We start from the raw sequence: 18910 nt of genomic DNA on the forward strand, positions 1-18910 counted from the left end.
TTCTATGGCTCACAAGTCCTCACTGACCTTCAGACCACTCTCCTGTCAAAATTAGAAACCACATACAAAACAACTGCATGATTCGCAACTAAATTTTCTTACCACTCTCACCACTATCTTGCCCTTAAAATTTTAAACTGGCTAGAATTTCCCCTTCAACTGCTTCTTTCTCACCTTCGTGTCATTCATGCTGTACGACAACAGCCCTCCTTCTCGTACCATTCATGCTGTACTACAACAGCCCTCCTTCTCGTATCATTCATGCTGTACTACAACAGCCCTCCTTCTCGTATCATTCATGCTGTACTACAGCAGCCCTCCTTCTCGTATCATTCATGCTGTACTACAACAGCCCTCCTTCTCGTATCATTCATGCTGTACTACAACAGCCCTCCTTCTCGTATCATTCATGCTGTACTACAACAGCCCTCCTTCTCATATCATTCATGCTGTACTACAACAGCCCTCCTTCTCGTATCATTCATACTGTACTACAACAGCCCTCCTTCTCGTATCATTCATGCTGTACTACAACAGCCCTCCTTCTCGTATCATTCATGCTGTACTACAACAGCCCTCCTTCTCGTATCATTCATGCTGTACTACAACAGCCCTCCTTCTCGTATCATTCATGCTGTACTACAACAGCCCTCCTTCTCGTATCATTCATGCTGTACTACAACAGCCCTCCTTCTTGTATCATTCATGCTGTACTACAACAGCCCTCCTTCTCATATCATTCATGTTGTATTACAACAGCCCTCCTTCTCGTATCATTCATGCTGTACTACAACAGCCCTCCTTCTCGTATCATTCATTCTGTACTACAGCAGCCCTCCTTCTCGTATCATTCATGCTGTACTACAACAGCCCTCCTTCTCATATCATTCATGCTGTACTACAACAGCCCTCCTTCTCGTATCATTCATGCTGTACTACAACAGCCCTCCTTCTCGTATCATTCATGTTGTATTACAACAGCCCTCCTTCTCGTATCATTCATGCTGTACTACAACAGCCCTCCTTCTCGTATCATTCATGCTGTACTACAACGGCCCTCCTTCTCGTATCATTCATGCTGTACTACAACGGCCCTCCTTCTCGTATCATTCATGCTGTACTACAACAGCCGTCCTTCTCGTATCATTCATGCTGTGCTACAGCAGCCCTCCTTCTCGTATCATTCATGCTGTACTACAACAGCCCTCCTTCTCGTATCATTCATGCTGTACTACAACAGCCCTCCTTCTCGTATCATTCATGCTGTACTACAACAGCCCTCCTTCTCGTATCATTCATGCTGTACTACAACAGCCCTCCTTCTCGTACCATTCATGCTGTACTACAACAGCCCTCCTTCTCGTATCATTCATGCTGTACTACAACAGCCCTCCTTCTCGTATCATTCATGCTGTACTACAACAGCCCTCCTTCTCGTATCATTCATGCTGTACTACAACAGCCCTCCTTCTCGTATCATGCATGCTGTACTATAACAGCCCTCCTTCTTGTATCACTCATGCTGTACTACAGCAGCCCTCCTTCTCGTATCATTCATGCTGTACTACAATAGCCCTCCTTCTCATATCATTCATGCTGTACTACAACATCCCTCCTTCTCGTATCATTCATGCTGTACTACAACAGCCCTCCTTCTCGTATCATGCATGCTGTACTATAACAGCCCTCCTTCTTGTATCATTCATGCTGTACTACAACATCCCTCCTTCTCGTATCATTCATGCTGTACTACAACAGCCCTCATTCTCGTATCATTCATGCTGTACTACAACAGCCCTCCTTCTCGTACCATTCATGCTGTACTACAACAGCCCTCCTTCTCGTATCATTCATGCTGTACTACAACAGCCCTCCTTCTCATATCATTCATGCTGTACTACAACATCCCTCCTTCTCGTATCATTCATGCTGTACTACAACAGCCCTCCTTCTCGTATCATGCATGCTGTACTATAACAGCCCTCCTTCTTGTATCATTCATGCTGTACTACAACAGCCCTCCTTCTCGTATCATTCATGCTGTACTACAGCAGCCCTCCTTCTCATATCATTCATGCTGTACTACAACAGCCCTCCTTCTCGTATCACTCATGCTGTACTACAACAGCCCTCCTTCTCATATCATTCATGCTGTACTACAACAGCCCTCCTTCTCATATCATTCATGCTGTACTACAACAGCCCTCCTTCTCGTACCATTCATGCTGTACTACAACAGCCCTCCTTCTCGTATCATTCATGCTGTACTACAACAGCCCTCCTTCTCGTATCATTCATGCTGTACTACAACAGCACTCCTTCTCGTATCATTCATGCTGTACTACAACAGCCCTCCTTCTCGTATCATTCATGCTGTACTACAACGGCCCTCCTTCTCGTATCATTCATGCTGTACTACAACAGCCCTCCTTCTCGTATCATTCATGCTGTACTACAACAGCCCTCCTTCTCGAATCATTCATGCTGTACTACAACAGGCCTCCTTCTCGTATCATTCATGCTGTACTACAACAGCCCTCCTTCTCGTATCATTCATGCTGTACTACAACAGCCCTCCTTCTCGTATCATTCATGCTGTACTACAACAGCCCTCCTTCTCGTATCATTCATGCTGTACTACAACAGCCCTCCTTCTCGTATCATTCATGCTGTGCTACAACAGCCCTCCTTCTCGTATCATTCATGCTGTACTACAACAGCCCTCCTTCTCATATCATTCATGCTGTACTACAACAGCCCTCCTTCTCGTATCATTCATGCTGTACTACAACAGCCGTACTTCTCGTATCATTCATGCTGTACTACAGCAGCCCTCCTTCTCGTATCATTCATGCTGTACTACAACAGCCCTCCTTCTCGTATCATTCATGCTGTACTACAGCAGCCCTCCTTCTCGTATCATTCATGCTGTACTACAACAGCGCTCCTTCTCGTATCATTCATGCTGTGCTACAACAGCCCTCCTTCTCATATCATTCATGCTGTACTACAACAGCCCTCCTTCTCGTATCATTCATGCTGTACTACAACAGCCCTCCTTCTCATATCATTCATGCTGTACTACAACAGCCCTCCTTCTCGTATCATTCATGCTGTACTACAGCAGCCCTCCTTCTCGTACCATTCATGCTGTACTACAGCAGCCCTCCTTCTCGTATCATTCATGCTGTACTACAACAGCCCTCCTTCTCGTATCATTCATGCTGTACTACAGCAGCCCTCCTTCTCGTATCATTCATGCTGTACTACAACAGCCCTCCTTCTCATATCATTCATGCTGTACTACAACAGCCCTCCTTCTCGTATCATGCATGCTGTACTATAACAGCCCTCCTTCTCGTATCATTCATGCTGTACTACAACAGCCCTCCTTCTCGTATCATTCATGCTGTACTACAACAGCCCTCCTTCTCGTATCATTCATGCTGTACTACAACAGCCCTCCTTCGTGTGTCATTCATACTGCGCTACAACAGCCCTCCTTCTCGTATCATTCATGCTGTGCTACAACAGCCCTCCTTCTCGTATCATTCATGCTGTACTACAACAGCCCTCCTTCTCGTATCATTCATGCTGTACTACAACTGCCCTCCTTCTGTCCTGATCTTGCTTCTCTTGTCTCTCTCTATACTCCTACTAGGGCCCTCTGAAGCACTGAACAAAAGCTCCTCAAAATCTATAAACCCAGACACAAAATAGGGCAAAACCTATGGAGGTAATGGGGAAGGGAGAAACCAAACCCAAGAAGCAAAAAAAGGTCAGTAAATTTCTTCCACAATTTACAGAGGGGGATAATTTTGATAGCTTCATTCATATGTTTGTATAAGTATAATAGTCCAAAAACAGCGAATGTCAAGGTATGGTCAAAATTTAATAACAAAACAGCAAATATTCACATAGTGGCACAAAACAAATAAGCACTCTAGCGCCTCGGCTTCACATAAGCATTCAAGGAGTATATTGTTGACCAAGGGCTCTGGGTATGGTTCCTGTCCCCCTTACCACAGTGGTAAAGCTGTAACTGCTGTTACTAAATTTTCTGATACTGATTGCTTAAATTATAATATTGTAAAGAACTGTCTTTTAGAATGTTTTAAGTTAACACCTGAAGCTTATAGGAAAAAGTTTTGTGAGCATAGATGCAAAGCAGATGAAAGTGTGTGGGAATATGTTGCTGAACTAAGCACTTATTTTCATAGGTGGGTAAGTGGATGTCAGGTCACCACTTTTGAAGGCCTGACAGACCTTTTGGTGAGGGAACAAGCCCTTAGCATTTTGCCTGAAGACATGAGAATCTGATCTGTTTAGCTGATAGATAATGCAGTACTGCAGATGAGTTGGGGACAAAGGGAGACCTATACCTAGCAAGCAGGACATCACTGCACAGGAAAGGGCCACCCCGTAATGCTCATGGGTCTAAGGGAGCCCATGGTTGGCAGCCCAGACTGCTCCAACAGAGTCCGCCAGTCCCAGGGAAAGCCACTAGTCCAGGCACACATCCAGGGCCAAGGGTTAAATGTTTTAAATGCAACTAGTGGGGTCATGTAGCATATAGATGCCCATGGAGGCAAGGTGAGGAACAGAAGGTGGGACAGCCAGTAAGTGGGAATGACAAAATGCCAGCAGTAAGCTGTCTCGAGACAACAAGGATACCAAACTACCACAAAAGGTTAAATCCTATCTTAGTGGATGGGAAAGAGCCAATTGCTAAGAGAGACACAGCCCCTGACCTAACCATTGTGAAGCCTGCAATGGTTACAGAGGAGCATTACTTGCTTGGGAAGTCTATTCCAGTCAGAGCTTTAGGACAGACCCCATTGACTGGGAGGGTAGAAAAGGAAGTCAGCAAGTAGGTGTGTTTGAGGATATCTCTGCAGATGTCCTGATAGGGAATGATTTTGATAATGCAGTACCATGTGTGCATGCAGTTACACACAGTCAGGCTTAGACACAAGCATGCGGGTCTGGCAGCCTGGGGGAGTCCCAGACAGACTGCACACTTGCAGCTAGGACTGATGAGGTGGTTCCTTCAGGGAGGGAGCTACCCTGTAGCAGTGAGACTGAAGGTGAGCCACAGCTGCTTGTAGGTACTGATATTCCCTTGGACAAAGTGACTGCAAGGGCAGAGGTGAGTGACAGTACCCAGGCTGACAGTGAGGTACCACTGTCAGAGAATACCAGGCTTCTTGTGGAAGGGGAGCTGGAAGGGTTACTAAGAGAGAGAGTTGAGACAGGCTCAGCTCTTAGACTTTACATTACAAAGCCTGAGGGAGGTAGCTAGTGAGGCACCTAATTCTCAAGGGAAGGGGGAATCTGTATAGTGGGACAAAGGGATACTGTATAGAGAGTGGACCTCTGAGGGAGGGCTAGAGGGTGAGAGAATACAGCAGCTGGTAGTGCTCAGAGCTGTTATCTGGCACTTCTAGCCATCGCCCATGATATTCCCTTTGCAGGTCATATGGGCATAAAATGTACAAAGAGACGTATTATGCAGAACGTTTATTGGCCTGGGATTTCCAGAGATGTAACAGGGTACTGCAGGACCTGTGAGCAGTGCCAAAAGGTAGGCAAGGCAAGAGACAAGGTGAAAGCTCCTTTGATGCTTTTGCCTGTGATTGAGGAGCCATTTCAGAGGGTACCTATGGATAATGTGGGGCCTCTGAGTACCCCAAGTTCCACAGGGAAAAAGTATATCCTAGTGGTAGTAGATTATGTTACCAGTTACCCTGAAGCAGTGGCTCTATCCTCCATTGAGGCAGAAAAGGTGGCAAATGCTTTGTTAGAGATTTTCAGCAGGGTAGGTTTCCCAACAGAAATACTGGCTGACAGAGGCGCCAGTTTCACGTCAGACTGGTGACTTGTCTGTTGAAGCACTGTGGGGTGAAGCACCTAAAGACCACCCCCTGCCACCCCCAGACTAATGGTCTTGTTGAGAGGTTAAAACTCTACACTCAAGTTCATCCTACGGGCATTTGCAGACCAGTTTAAGAGGGAGTGGGACAAATATTTGCCCCATCTGTTGTTTGCTTACAGAGAGGTGCTCCAGGAATCCACAAGTTTTTCACCCTTTGAGTTGTTGTATCGGCATAGGGTGAGGGGACCTCTAGATTTGATTCGAGATGAGTGGGAGGGTGAGTGTGAATCCCACAAGGAGTCTGTTGTGGCATATGTCCTAAACGTCAGGACAAGGCTCAGGGAACTCATGAGCTTAGCCCAGGGGAACATGGAAAAAGACCAACAACAGAAAAAGGTTTGGTATGACAGGAATGCTCGAGCCAGAGAGTATGCTGTGGGGCAGCAGGTTATGGTTCTCTTTCTTGTCAGACACAACAAGCTGCAGGCAGTGTTGGAGGGACCCTACAAGGTAGTAAGGAAGGTCAGTGATGTTAACTACATGGTAGAATTGCTAGGCAGGAGGCAGGGGCACAAAATGTACCGTGTTAACATGATGAGACTTTACCATGATAGGGAGGCCCTTGCGCTGAGCATTTGCAGTGGATGGCAGGAGGAGTCTGAGGGGGATGTGGTGACTGATCTCCTCAGAGAAGCTCGGACTGACTCTTAAGTGGAAGGGGTAACAATGCAGCTATCCCCTACCCAGGTCCAAGAAATCTGAGCAGTGTTACAGGAGTTTGGGGACATGTTCATTGGGAAACCAGAGTGCACCCACCTGGTGCAGCACCATGTGGATACAGGACCCCAAAGGTCTATTAAGCAGGCTCCTGAGAGAGTAGACTCTGAGGGAGGAGATACAAGAAATATTGGAACTAGGGGTTAATTCAGGAGTCCAACAGTCCCAGGGTCTCTCCAGTGGTGCTGGTACCAAAGAAGGATGGCAGCACCAGGTTCTGTGTGGACTACAGGAAATTAAATAGTCACACAGAGTCAGATGCTTACCCCATGCCTAGGACAGATGAAGCTCTAGAACAGCTGGGTGGGGCTAAGTATCTTACCACTATGGATCTTACCAAGGGCTACTGGCAGGTGCCCTTGACTCCCAGCGCTAGAGAGAGGTCAGCCTCTGTGATTCCTTTTGGCTTGTAGGAGTTAACAAAGATGCCCTTTGGGATGAAAAATGCCCCAGCAACATTTCAGAGGTTGGTAGATTATATCCTAGCAGGAGATTTTGCCCTTGCTTACCTAGATGATATTGCCATCTACAGCCATTCCTGGCAAGAGCACCTTCAGCATGTCAGGGAGGTGCTGGGCCAACTACAGAGGGCAGGGTTGACCATTAAGCCCAGCAAATATCAGATGAGTATGGCAGAGGTCTCCTACCTGGGACATAGAATGGGCAGTGGTAAGATCAGGCCAGAACCTGTCAAAGTGGAATGCCCGTTACCAAAAAGTAGGTGACAGCATTCTTAGGGACAGTAGGGTACTACAGAAAGTTTGTCCCCAATTATAGTACCATAGCTGCTCCCCTCATAGATCTGACAAGCAAAAACAAGACAGATGAGGTAGTGTGGACCCCACATGTGGGCAGGCATTCCAGAAGCTTAAAGGAGCTTTGAGAGGACCCCCATGTGTTAGCCAGTCCAGATTGCAGCAAATAATTTGTGGTGCAGGTGGATACTTCAAACCATGGGGTGGGAGCTGTACTTAACCAGGTGCAGGTGGATACTTCAAACCATGGGGTGGGGGCTGTACTTACCCAGGTGCAGGTGGATACTTCAAACCATGGGGTGGGGGCTGTACTTACCCAGGTGCAGGTAGATACTTCAAACCATGGGGTGGGGGCTGTACTTACCCAGGTGCAGGTGGATACTTCAAACCATGGGGTGGGGGCTGTACTTACCCAGGTGCAGGTGGATACTTCAAACCACGGGGTGGGGCTGTACTTACCCAGGTGCAGGTGGATACTTCAAACCATGGGGTGGGGGCTGTACTTACCCAGGTGCAGGTGGATACTTCAAACCATGGGGTGGGGGCTGTACTTACCCAGGTGCAGGTGGATACTTCAAACCACGGGGTGGGGGCTGTACTTACCCAGATGCAGGTGGATACTTCAAACCATGGGGTGGGGGCTGTACTTACCCAGGTGTCCTCAGAGGGAGAAGAGCACCAAGTAGCATATCTCAGTCATAGGCTCCAACCCAGGGAGGAATGCTATGCAGCTGTAGAAAAGGAATGCCTAGCGATATTGTGGGCACTGCAGGAAAAAAAATACTATCTTGTTTGCTCATTTCCCACCTTTCCTTGCCAGTCCATATCCCAGGCTTTGCTTGTCTCAGGACTTTATTTTGTGTGTTCCGAGCTATCCAGACCTTGCTGTGGTAGAGGAAAGTCCTACTGCTTACCAGTGGGAGTGGTGAGCATTGTACTGCCTATCTAACGCTAGAGGAGTGGTTCCCAGCTCTGAAATTGTAATTTTATTAGCCTTTTTGGGCTGATTTCTATCCCTTTCAACTTTCTGGCTTAAAAACGCATGTGTTTGCACATTTTTTACATCGTGCAGCACTGCAAGGCTACAGTTAAACTATTCCAGGTTCCAGAAAGTCTGCTCTTCAAAATTTCCCTTAGAACTATCTGGTTTCGCAGTAGTAGCACTAAAATCTGAACCCCTGTGACTAGCACTTGCTCTAGAACCTGCTGGAAAGCACCAGGAAGCCTGAAACTGATACAAGCACTCAACTCTCCTTGTCAATAAGGAGAAATTAATTGTAGGCACTAAACAGCCTATAATTGCAAAGTACCTTGCAAAGGTAAGGAAAAACAGCTCTTATACTTTACAAAAAAAGCACCTAAACAGGCATGTCTAAGGGTCAGCTTCTGGTGATTTCTCCTGTTCACCTGGTGAATCTGGGAATACTGGGGCAATGTGGCAACTGCCTCATGTACACAGACAATCCTCTCCTCCTACCACCCAACACTACAACCTGCGAGAGATGCGCTTACATAGCCAAACTGAAAGCAAAGCTCTCTCTGGCCAAGATTGTGCTAGGCAGTCAAGAGGAGAAGATTAACACCTGCACTACACCTCAAGCAACTCATAGCCCTTCAAAACCCACACCATCAACACCCACACATAGCAACACTAAACCCACATATGCGGAGGCCCTTAACATTAACCTGCCCAAGCAACAAGGACCTCTGAAGCTGAAACACAAACAAACAGCAGTCACTACCAAAGTGACACATAGCTAACAACACCAGTGTGCCACCGAACAACAGCCCCTAAGGCAAGACAATGTACCCAACATTTTAGTCATAGGTGACTCTATAGTCGGGCACACTGATGTCCCACTCACCAGGCTGAACAAGGAGAAAATTACAGTCAGCTGCCTGTCAGGTGCCAGGATCTGCCACATAACGCATGCACTCAAGTCACTCCACAACAAGTACAAATACGACTCTGTCATTGTCCGTGTTGGAGTGAATGACTTGAGACATATCTCCCTGGACTACATGAAAAGAGACATGGAAGAGTTCTTGGATCATGTGGCCCAAGCTGGTATGACCCTAGCCCTGAGTAGCATCCTGCCTTCACCCAGAATGAAACCACAGTATAAGGACAAAATGATTGAATTCAACAATTGGCTAAGCTTCTGGTGTCATTCAAAGGGGATCCAGTATCTGTCTGCCTGGGAAGACATGATCGACAAACCACAGTGCTTTGCCAGAGATGGTCTGCACCTGTTACCCCTGGGATTCAGGTTACTGGCTAAAGCTCTTGCCACCCCTATAGTGCCTTTTTTAGGCAAGGTTCAAAGGATAAAACCACCACTGTAACAGATACAAGCATACAAAATCGAAGGTAATGCTACTCAATGCTAGAAGTCTAAACCTCAAAATGCACTCTCTCGAGGCACTCCTAAAAATGAAGAACATCTATATTTGTGCAGTAACTGAGACCTGGTTCAAGGCTCCAGACAGCACCCCTGCAATACCAGGCTACAACTCTTACCACACTTTTCAGCCACAAAACCAAGACCAAAACACTAAAGGAGGAGGTGTCCATATTCACCAGTGATATTCACACCTCCAGGCTAGTTGCCCAACACAATGCATCTGAAATTCACCAGGTGCAACTAACACTAGGTAAGACTGCAATCCAAATTGTAGCTTGCTACAGATCCCCCACCATGCCCCAAGATTATCACTACACCTTTCTAAACATACTGGAAAATATTAAGATACAACCAAACACACTAATAATGGGTGATTTCAACTACCCTGCCATTAACTGGGAAAAATACTCGGGTACCAACTCCTTTTCCCAACGGTTCTTGGAATTCATAAATTCCAAAGCCCTGGATCAACTAATCCATTGTCCCACCAGGGGCTCCAATATCCTAGACCTGGTCATTACCAACATGAGAGCTAGAAGCTCCATACCAGTGGTCACCCCCTCACTGGTCAGGTCTGACCATAAGCAAATCACCCTTGACATCCACATCCCCCCCCCCACCCCAGTAAGGAAACCTCCTTAAAAAACTTCTCCAAAGCCAAATTCACGCTACTGAAGTCAGAAGTGACAAACTTCATGACACCCATGCAGACGGGATCTGAAAGTTTGACTGAAGAATCCTACACTAAGGCACTGTATGAGCACATCCACTCATGCATGAATCGTGCCATCATGCTCTTCTCCAAAAAAAGGAAGCCAATCTGGTGGTCCCCTGCTATAAACAAACAATACAACAGAAGGAAGAAACTGTTACAGAAAAGAGGAAAATCCCAGGATGCAAAAAACTCCCTCACCAGCCTCAGTAAAAAGCCGAGATCCCTCATAAAATCCTCAAAAGCTAGTTACGAAAATAAAATTGCCAAAGATTCCAAAGACAACCACAAAGCATTCTATAGTTATATAAAGAATCTAAATGGCAATGCTCAGATCTGCTCTGAGCTACAACAGAACGGCATTAAATATACTGATCACAAGGATATTGCCAATATCCTGGCAGATCGATTTAGTGCCAACTTCACCCCTCTCTCACCCCCCTAAAGGGCCCATCTCAATACCAAACAATTGCCAAATTCCGGTAATCATGGCCACACAGGTAGAAACCACACTCTCCAAAGCTAAGAATACAGCATCCATGGGACCAGATGACATCCCAGGCTGTGTACTACATGAACTACAAAATTAACTGGCACCTCACCTAAGTTCATAGGTTCATAGGTTCATAGGTTCATACTAGGCTATCTGCCCTAGGGCATTTATAAGCCTAGCCAGAGTGTGTGTGGCTTTCACCACCCCTTAGGATGAGAATACTATACCCATTAGTTTGCTGTGCCTCTGTCCAGCAGTGATACAGAGATGATTCCCAGGGTAAACCTACGATCTCCCATCCACTCATCAAGATTTCTCTTGAACAGAGTCAGTGAGGGGCTCTGCCTCACATGGACTGGGATTCTGTTCCATAGTGTAGGGAGTCTCTGGGTGATGAATCTGTCCCTCCAGCACATCCTATTTATATCCGTGTTGAGGTTTAAGTCTCTTGCTCTCATGGCTCTGGTGGATTTGGATTTTTGAGGTGGAGCATGTCCATTAATTCGGGTTGAACATGGCCTTGTATGTCAGGCACAGATCACCTCTGAGCAGACGGTATGCGACTGAATAGAGCTGGAGTTTCTTCAGTCGGGCATCGTATGACATATGTTTGAGCCTTTATCCTTTTGGTGAGGAACTTTTGGGGTCTTTCCAACTGCTGCAGGTGTCGGGTAAGGTACATTCGAATGGGGCGTTGTACTCAATCATTGGTCTGATAAGTGAAGAGTACAGGGTACAATGACCTCTCCTGATCTGGATGTTAATCCCTTCATGATCAGGTGGGCAATGTAGAAGGTCTTCCTAACCACTTTGGCAATGTGAGTGTCAAAAGAGAGGTTACTGTCAACTTGGGTCCCCAGGTCCCTGATAACTTCTTCCGTGTTTAATGGATTACCACCTATGTGGTAATTAGGGGTTACCTTGTTTTTCCCAAAGGGTATGACTATACATTTTTTGGCATTTAGCTTAAGGCCATGGCTCTGGCACCAGTTATCCATTTCTATGAGACCTCTCTGTAGGATGTCTGTGTCTGATGGAGTGTCAATTATGGTGCCCAGTTTGCAGTCATCTGCAAATTTTGTCAGCCACAATCCCCTTATGTTTGCCTGCACTTCAGAAAAATAAATGCCAAACAAGAGGGAGCCCAGAACTGAGCCCTGTGGGACACCGCTCGTGACCGGCTTAGAGTCTGACATGGCACCAGCAACTCTAACCCTGTGTGTTCTGTCCTTGAGCCAGTTTGCAACCCATCTTGTGACATATGGGTTTACATCTAAGCTGGTGAGCTTTTCTATGATGCCCGAGTGGGGTATTGTGTCGAACGCTTTTGCTAGGTCAAGGTAGGCTGTGTGAACTGCCTTACCCTCATCAATGGCCTTAGTGACTGTTTTGAAAAAGTCGACCAAGTTCAAGAGGCAGGATCTGCCCTTGACAAAGCCAAATTGGGTAGGATCCAGTGTCTGTAGGTCCCCAATGTCTTTATTTATGAGTTCCATTATGATCCTCTCCATAGCTTTGCAGACAAGGCTCGTCAAGCTTATGGGGCAGTAATTTCCAGGGTCCGTAGAAGCACCGCCTTTGTGGAGTGGGACCACAGTTGCCTACGCCATTCTTTGGGCACGTATCCTGTAGTAAGGCTAAGATTAAACAGCAGCCTTATGTGTGGGTTTAGTTCCTCATTGAGTTCATGTAGCACACAGCCGGGGACACCGTCCGGTCCCATTGATGCTGTGTTTTTTGCTTTAGAGAGAGCAGCTCTCACCTGGGCATCTGAGATGTTTGGGAGGCTAGACTCTGGTGGGATAGATATTTCTCCTTTTGGGAGGGGGGGGAGAAATTTGCACTGAACCTGTCTGCCATTATGTTGGCAATGTCTGTGGGTTCAGTGATTTTTTTATCATTTTGGACTATTTCTGAGCATATCTGGGAGTTTCCACCCAGGTTTCTAATATAGCTAAAGAAGGCTTTATGATTGTCTTTTGTGTCATTAACGATTTTTCTCTCAAAGTTGGCCTTGGATGATTTTATGAGTGATCGTAGTTTTTTGCTAGTATTGATCAGAGATGCCTTCCCTTTTAGGGATTTTGCTCTGTCATGTAGTAGCTTTCTCCTCTTGTTGTAGAGTTTGTTTATGGCTGGGGTCCACCAGACCGGGCGCCTGCCTTTGGTGGAAAGGGTCTTGATTTTATTAGGGATTGCTTGATCCATACATTCCTGGAGGTGCTCGTAGAAGGCATTTGTAAGGGTTTCAGCAGCGTGGGTTGTGGTTTCCACTGGCTCGGGGGCCTTGAAGGATACCACTCCAGTCTTAAGAAGTGTGAAGTTTGCTTTTGAGAAGTTCTTCACTGTGGTATTTTTTGCTGGGGGTGGGATGTGGATCTCCAGTGAGATTAATTTATGGTCTGATCTCACCAATGAGGGATATAATTCCGGTGTGGAGCATTTTGTCCCCATGTTTGTGATGATCAGGTCTAGTATATTTTCTCCTCTTGTGGGAATGGTGACTAGTTCTTCCATAGCATTTGAGTTTATGAACTCAAGGAACCTTTGGGCTAGGGTGTTGGGGCTTGAGTAATGTTCCCAGTCTATGTTTGGGTAGTTGAAGTCACCCAATATGATGGTGTTTGGAGAGACATTCATACTCTCCAGTGTCTTCAGGAAGGCTGTGTGGGTTTCCTGAGTTTGAGAAGGTGGTCTGTAGCATGTTACAAACTGTAGGGCAGTTTTACCTATGGTTAATTGCACCTGGATGGTCTCCGATGCTTCGTGCATTACCACTAACCTGGAGGTGTGGGTATCCTTTATGAATATGGATACTCCCCCTCCTTTTGTGGTTCGGTCCGGATTTTGGGGCTGGAATGCATGATATGAGGTATAACCTGATAGTGCTGGGGTGCTCTCAGGAGCCTTGAACCAGGTTTCAGTCACAGCACAGACATCAATGTTCTCCATACTGAGGAGGGCTTCAAGGGCGTGCATCTTGAGGTTTAGACTTCTGGCATTGAGCAGTATTACCCTTAGTTTTTCTCCATTTTTGTTTTCTAGGGTGGTAGGTTTATCATTTGAGCCTTGCCTAAAAAGGCACTATGGGGTGGCAAGAGCCTTTGCCAATATCCGGAAGCCCAGGGTGACAGGTGCAAGCCGTCCCTTGCGAAGCAGCGTGGCTTGTCAAGCATGTCATCCCAGGCAGACAGACATTGGATCCTTAGAATGACACCAGTAATTAAGCCAATTATTAAAGCTGATCATTTTGTCTCTGTATTGTGGCATCATTCTTGGTGAGGGTAGGATACTGCTCAGGGTCAGGGTCATACCGGCCTGGGCTACATAATCTGAGAGCTCCTCTATGTCTCTTTTCATGTAGTCCAGGGAGGTGCGTCTCAGGTCGTTCACACCAGCATGGACAATGACTGAGTCATACTTGTACTTGCTGTGGAGTGACCTGAGTGCTTGTGTTATGTGGCGGATTCTAGCGCCTGACAGGCAGCTTACTGTGATCTTTTCCTTGTTCAGTCTGGTGAGTGGGACGTCAGTGTGTCTGACTATGGAGTCACCTATAACAAGTGTGTCTGGCATTGTGTTTGGCCTTAAGGGCTGTGACTGTTTAGCACACTGACTTTGAGAACTATGTGTTGCATGTCTTATGTCTTGAGGTGGCAGTTGCTTGGGTGTCTGCTTTGGAGGCCTCTGTAGTTTTGGTAGATTTTTGATCAGTGCCTCCGACTATGTCTTTGTGTGTTTATGTGTTTGTTTTGCAGTTGTGATAGTTCTATGTGAAACTGGGTTTGTGGTGTGCGTGGTTTCCTTCTCCTCCTGTCTGGTCTTGCCAGTCCTGAGTTGAGAGAGCTCAGCCTCCAGTTTGGCTATATAGTTGCATCTCTCACATGTATTTGTGTTTTGTGGGAGAAGGAGTGGGTTGTCTGTGTACATGAGGCAATTGTAACATTGCCTCAAGATGCCCAGATTCACCAGCTGAACAGGAGAGGATGCTAGCAACTGACCCTTCGACATGCTAGAAAAAGTGAAAAGGTTTGCTGTGTAACTGAGTCAGAAGGGACCTATAGGGAAATGGGTACTCAAGGGGATTCTAGGCTAATGTAGTACTTTGTTTAGTATACAAGTACTTTACCTATATAAAAATGCTTTAGGAGCAAGTGCTGAGCTTTTGAGATAGAGAATAGACTGTTTAGATTGCAAGTAGAGAAGTTCTAAGGGAAAAATTGAAGAGCAGACTTTACGGAGCCAGAAATAGTTTAACCTTGTTTAACCGGCGCTGCCCGATGGTGCTCTATGGGCAACTCCGCGCTAAATCACGCAAAAGCGCACTAAAGCGGGCTTTATAGCAGGGGGTTGAAAAGAGCTAGGAATTGACCCAAAATGGCCAATAGACTACAAGTTTCTGGCTGGAACCACTGCTCTAGGGACAAATAGTCTGCTCAGTGCTTCCCACTCCCACTGGTGACCAAAGAAGCTTCCCTTTATCCAAATAAGGATATGGAATAGCACAGGAACCAAGCCAAAGCCCAGAGATCAGCAAACTCTGAAGACTGGACTATTCTAGTTCAGTAAGGCGGGAAAACAAGATTTTTTTTTTTTGCAGAAAACAGAGGAAAAACTGACAGTAAATGCTATAAATGCTTTTAAACGGCTAGCGCACTTGAGTGTGTTAGCCTACAGGTAAAATTAAGCAACAAATAACTTTTTAAAAGTGCAAAACAGTTAATCAACACAAAACAGTTTAAATAGAATGCAGAGCTGTGTAAACAGGCGAAAATGCAGTCGCTAAGCAGTAAATAATCAAAAAGCCAGAAAAAAATACTTAAATCAGGAAAAAGTCACTCTTTTGCTCTCTGCTGCTTGTAGAACTCTGCAGGACACCACGAGGAGCTGTGCTGAGTTGAATACAAGCGAAAAAGCGCGCTAAAGCGGGCTTTATTACAGGGGGCTGAAAAGAGCTAGGAATTGACCCAAAATGGCCAATAGACTACACGTTTCTGGCTGGAACCACTCCTCTAGGGACAAACAGGCCGCTCAGTGCTCCCCACTCCCACTGGTGAACAAAGACGCTTCCTTTTATCCAAATAAGGATATGGAATAGCATAGGAACCAAGACAAAGCCCAGAGGTCAGCAAACTCTGAAGACTGGACTATTCTAGTTCAGTAAGGCGGGAAAACAAGATTTTTTTTGTTTTTTTCTTTTTTGCAGAAAACAGAGGAAAAACAGACAGTAAATGCTATAAATGCTTTTAAACGGTTAGCGCACTTGAGTGTGTTAGCCTACAGGTAAAATTAAGCAACAAATAACTTTTTTAAAAGTGCAAAACAGTTAATCAACACAAAAACAGTTTAAATAGAATGCAGAGCTGTATAAACAGGTGAAAAAGCAGTCGCTAAGCAGTAAATAATCAAAAAGCCAGAAAAAAATACTTAAATCAGGAAAAAGTCACTCTTTTGCTCTCTGCTGTTTGTAGAACTCTGCAGGACACCACGAGGAGCTGTGCTGAGTTGAATACAAGTGAAAAAGCGCGCTAAAGCGGGCTTTATTACAGAGGGCTGAAAAGAGCTAGGAATTGACCCAAAATGGCCAGTAGACTACAAGTTTCTGGCTGGAACCACTCCTCTAGGGACAAATAGGCCGCTCAGTGCTCCCCACTCCCACTGGTGAACAAAGACGCTTCCTTTTATCCAAATAAGGATATGGAATAGCACAGGAACCAAGACAAAGCCCAGAGATCAGCAAACTCTGAAGACTGGACTATTCTAGTTCAGTAAGGCGGGAAAACAAGATTTTTTGTTTTTTCTTTTTGCAGAAAACAGAGGAAAAACAGACAGTAAATGCTATAAATGCTTTTAAGCGGCTAGCGCACTTGAGTGTGTTAGCCTACAGGTAAAATTAAGCAACGACTAACTTTTTAAAGTGCAAAACAGTTAATCAACACAAAAACAGTTTAAATAGAATGCAGAGCTGCATAAACAGGCTAAAATGCAGTCGCTAAGCAGTAAATAATCAAAAAGCCAGAAAAAAATACTTAAATCAGTTATAGCAAATACAGTTATAACAAATGCTCTGAAATATACTGTATATTTCCAAAATGTTTGAGAAGGAGTCGGAACACAAGAAGGTTCAGGCGAATGTCATGTTTAATCATAGCCTCACGTCAGGCTTCGTGCCCACTGAGTGGCGCACAGCTATCGTTATCCCACTCCACAAGGGGGATCCGCCTTGGATCCCGGGAACTACCATCCCATCAGTCTGACAAACCTGATCTGCAAGGGCATGGAACGCATTATAATGGAACTTATAAACAAAGACATTGGCAACCTTCATACACTGGACCCCACCCAGTTTGGGTTTGTGAAGGGCCGATCTTGTCTCCTGAATCTGATTGACTTCTTCGAATCAGTCTCCAGTGCTGTGGACGAGGGTAAGGTGGTCCACACAGCCTACCTGGACCTTGCCAAGGCCTTCGACACCATCCCTCACTCTGGAATCATAGATAAACTTACTAAGCTGGACATAAATCCCTATGTCACTCGATGGGTTACCAACTGGCTTACTGACAGAACCCAGACTGTAAAAGTAGCCAACTCCAAATCCAGCTCCAGACAAATGACAAGTGAAGTACCTCAGGGTTCAGTCCTGGGACCACTCTTGTTTGGCATCTACTTCTCTGAAGTACAGGCCAACACTAAGGGACTCTGGCTAACAAAGTTCGCAGGTGACTGCAAACTGGGAGCCATTATTGAATCCCCAAATGATGTGGATATTCTACAAAAGGGCCTTAGAGAAACAGATGCCTGGTACCAAAGCCACGGGCTCAAGTTTAATGCCAAGAAATGTATAGTTATCCCCTTTGGAGAAAAACATGTACCCATGAATTACCACATAGGTGGCAGTACACTAAACATCGAAATTGTGATGAGAGACTTAGGGACACAGGTGGACAGTGGTCTCACTTTCGATAACCACATCACCACAACAGTCAATAAACTCTTCTATGTGGCACACCTCATCACTAAGGGCTTTTCATCCAAAAAAAGGAGGTCATTGTCCCACTGTACTCATCCCTCATTAGACCCATTATAGAGTATAATGCCCCATTTGGTATGTACCTCACAAGACATCTGCAACAGCTGGAAAGGCCACAGAAATACCTCACTAAAAGAATCACAGGCCTAAAGCAGATGCCATATGCTGACCATCTAAAACAACTCCAACTATACTCTGTGGCAAATCGTCTACTCAGAGGTGATCTCTGCTTAAGGCCATGTCAAATCCTGAGCTGTTGGACATGCTCCACTTAAAGAAATCCCAATCCCTCAGAGCCACATGCTCCAGGGATCTAAACCTTGTCATCACAATGAACAAAACATGCTAGAGGGATAGGTTCCTGACCCAGAGACTCCCCATACTCTGGAATAGACTGCCCATACATGTCAAGCAGAGTGCCTCCTTGGCCCTCTTCAAAGGGAACCTTGATGATTGGATTGGAGATAGGAAATTCACTCCGGGGATCATGTCAGTCGCCCTGCTAGACAGGGGTCCAGAGAAGTAAATATTGTGGGAAGAAATATCCAGGGAATTGTTATGGCTAGGCTTGTATAGGCCCTAAGGCCGATAGCCTACTACCAACCTATGAACCTATGAACTTCAACCTTATTTGTATGGAAGGAATATCACTGTAGTTACAGACCACAATCCCTTAACATGGCTACATCGAGGTGGAGCCTAGGATTGCAAGCATATGATATGACAGTGCAGCACCGCAGTGGGGTTAGCAATGCTAACGCAGACGGGCTCTCAAGACAGGGATGGAGTAAGGTATTTTCAGATAGGCTCAACCCTCTCAAGCAACATTTCTCAAGGGTCACTTGAAAAACTAGCTTGAGGTT

Source organism: Protopterus annectens, chromosome 15.part0, assembly GCF_019279795.1.
Source record: "Protopterus annectens isolate FY-2018-M chromosome 15.part0, PAN1.0, whole genome shotgun sequence".
NCBI classification, from domain to species: Eukaryota; Metazoa; Chordata; order Ceratodontiformes; family Protopteridae; genus Protopterus; species Protopterus annectens.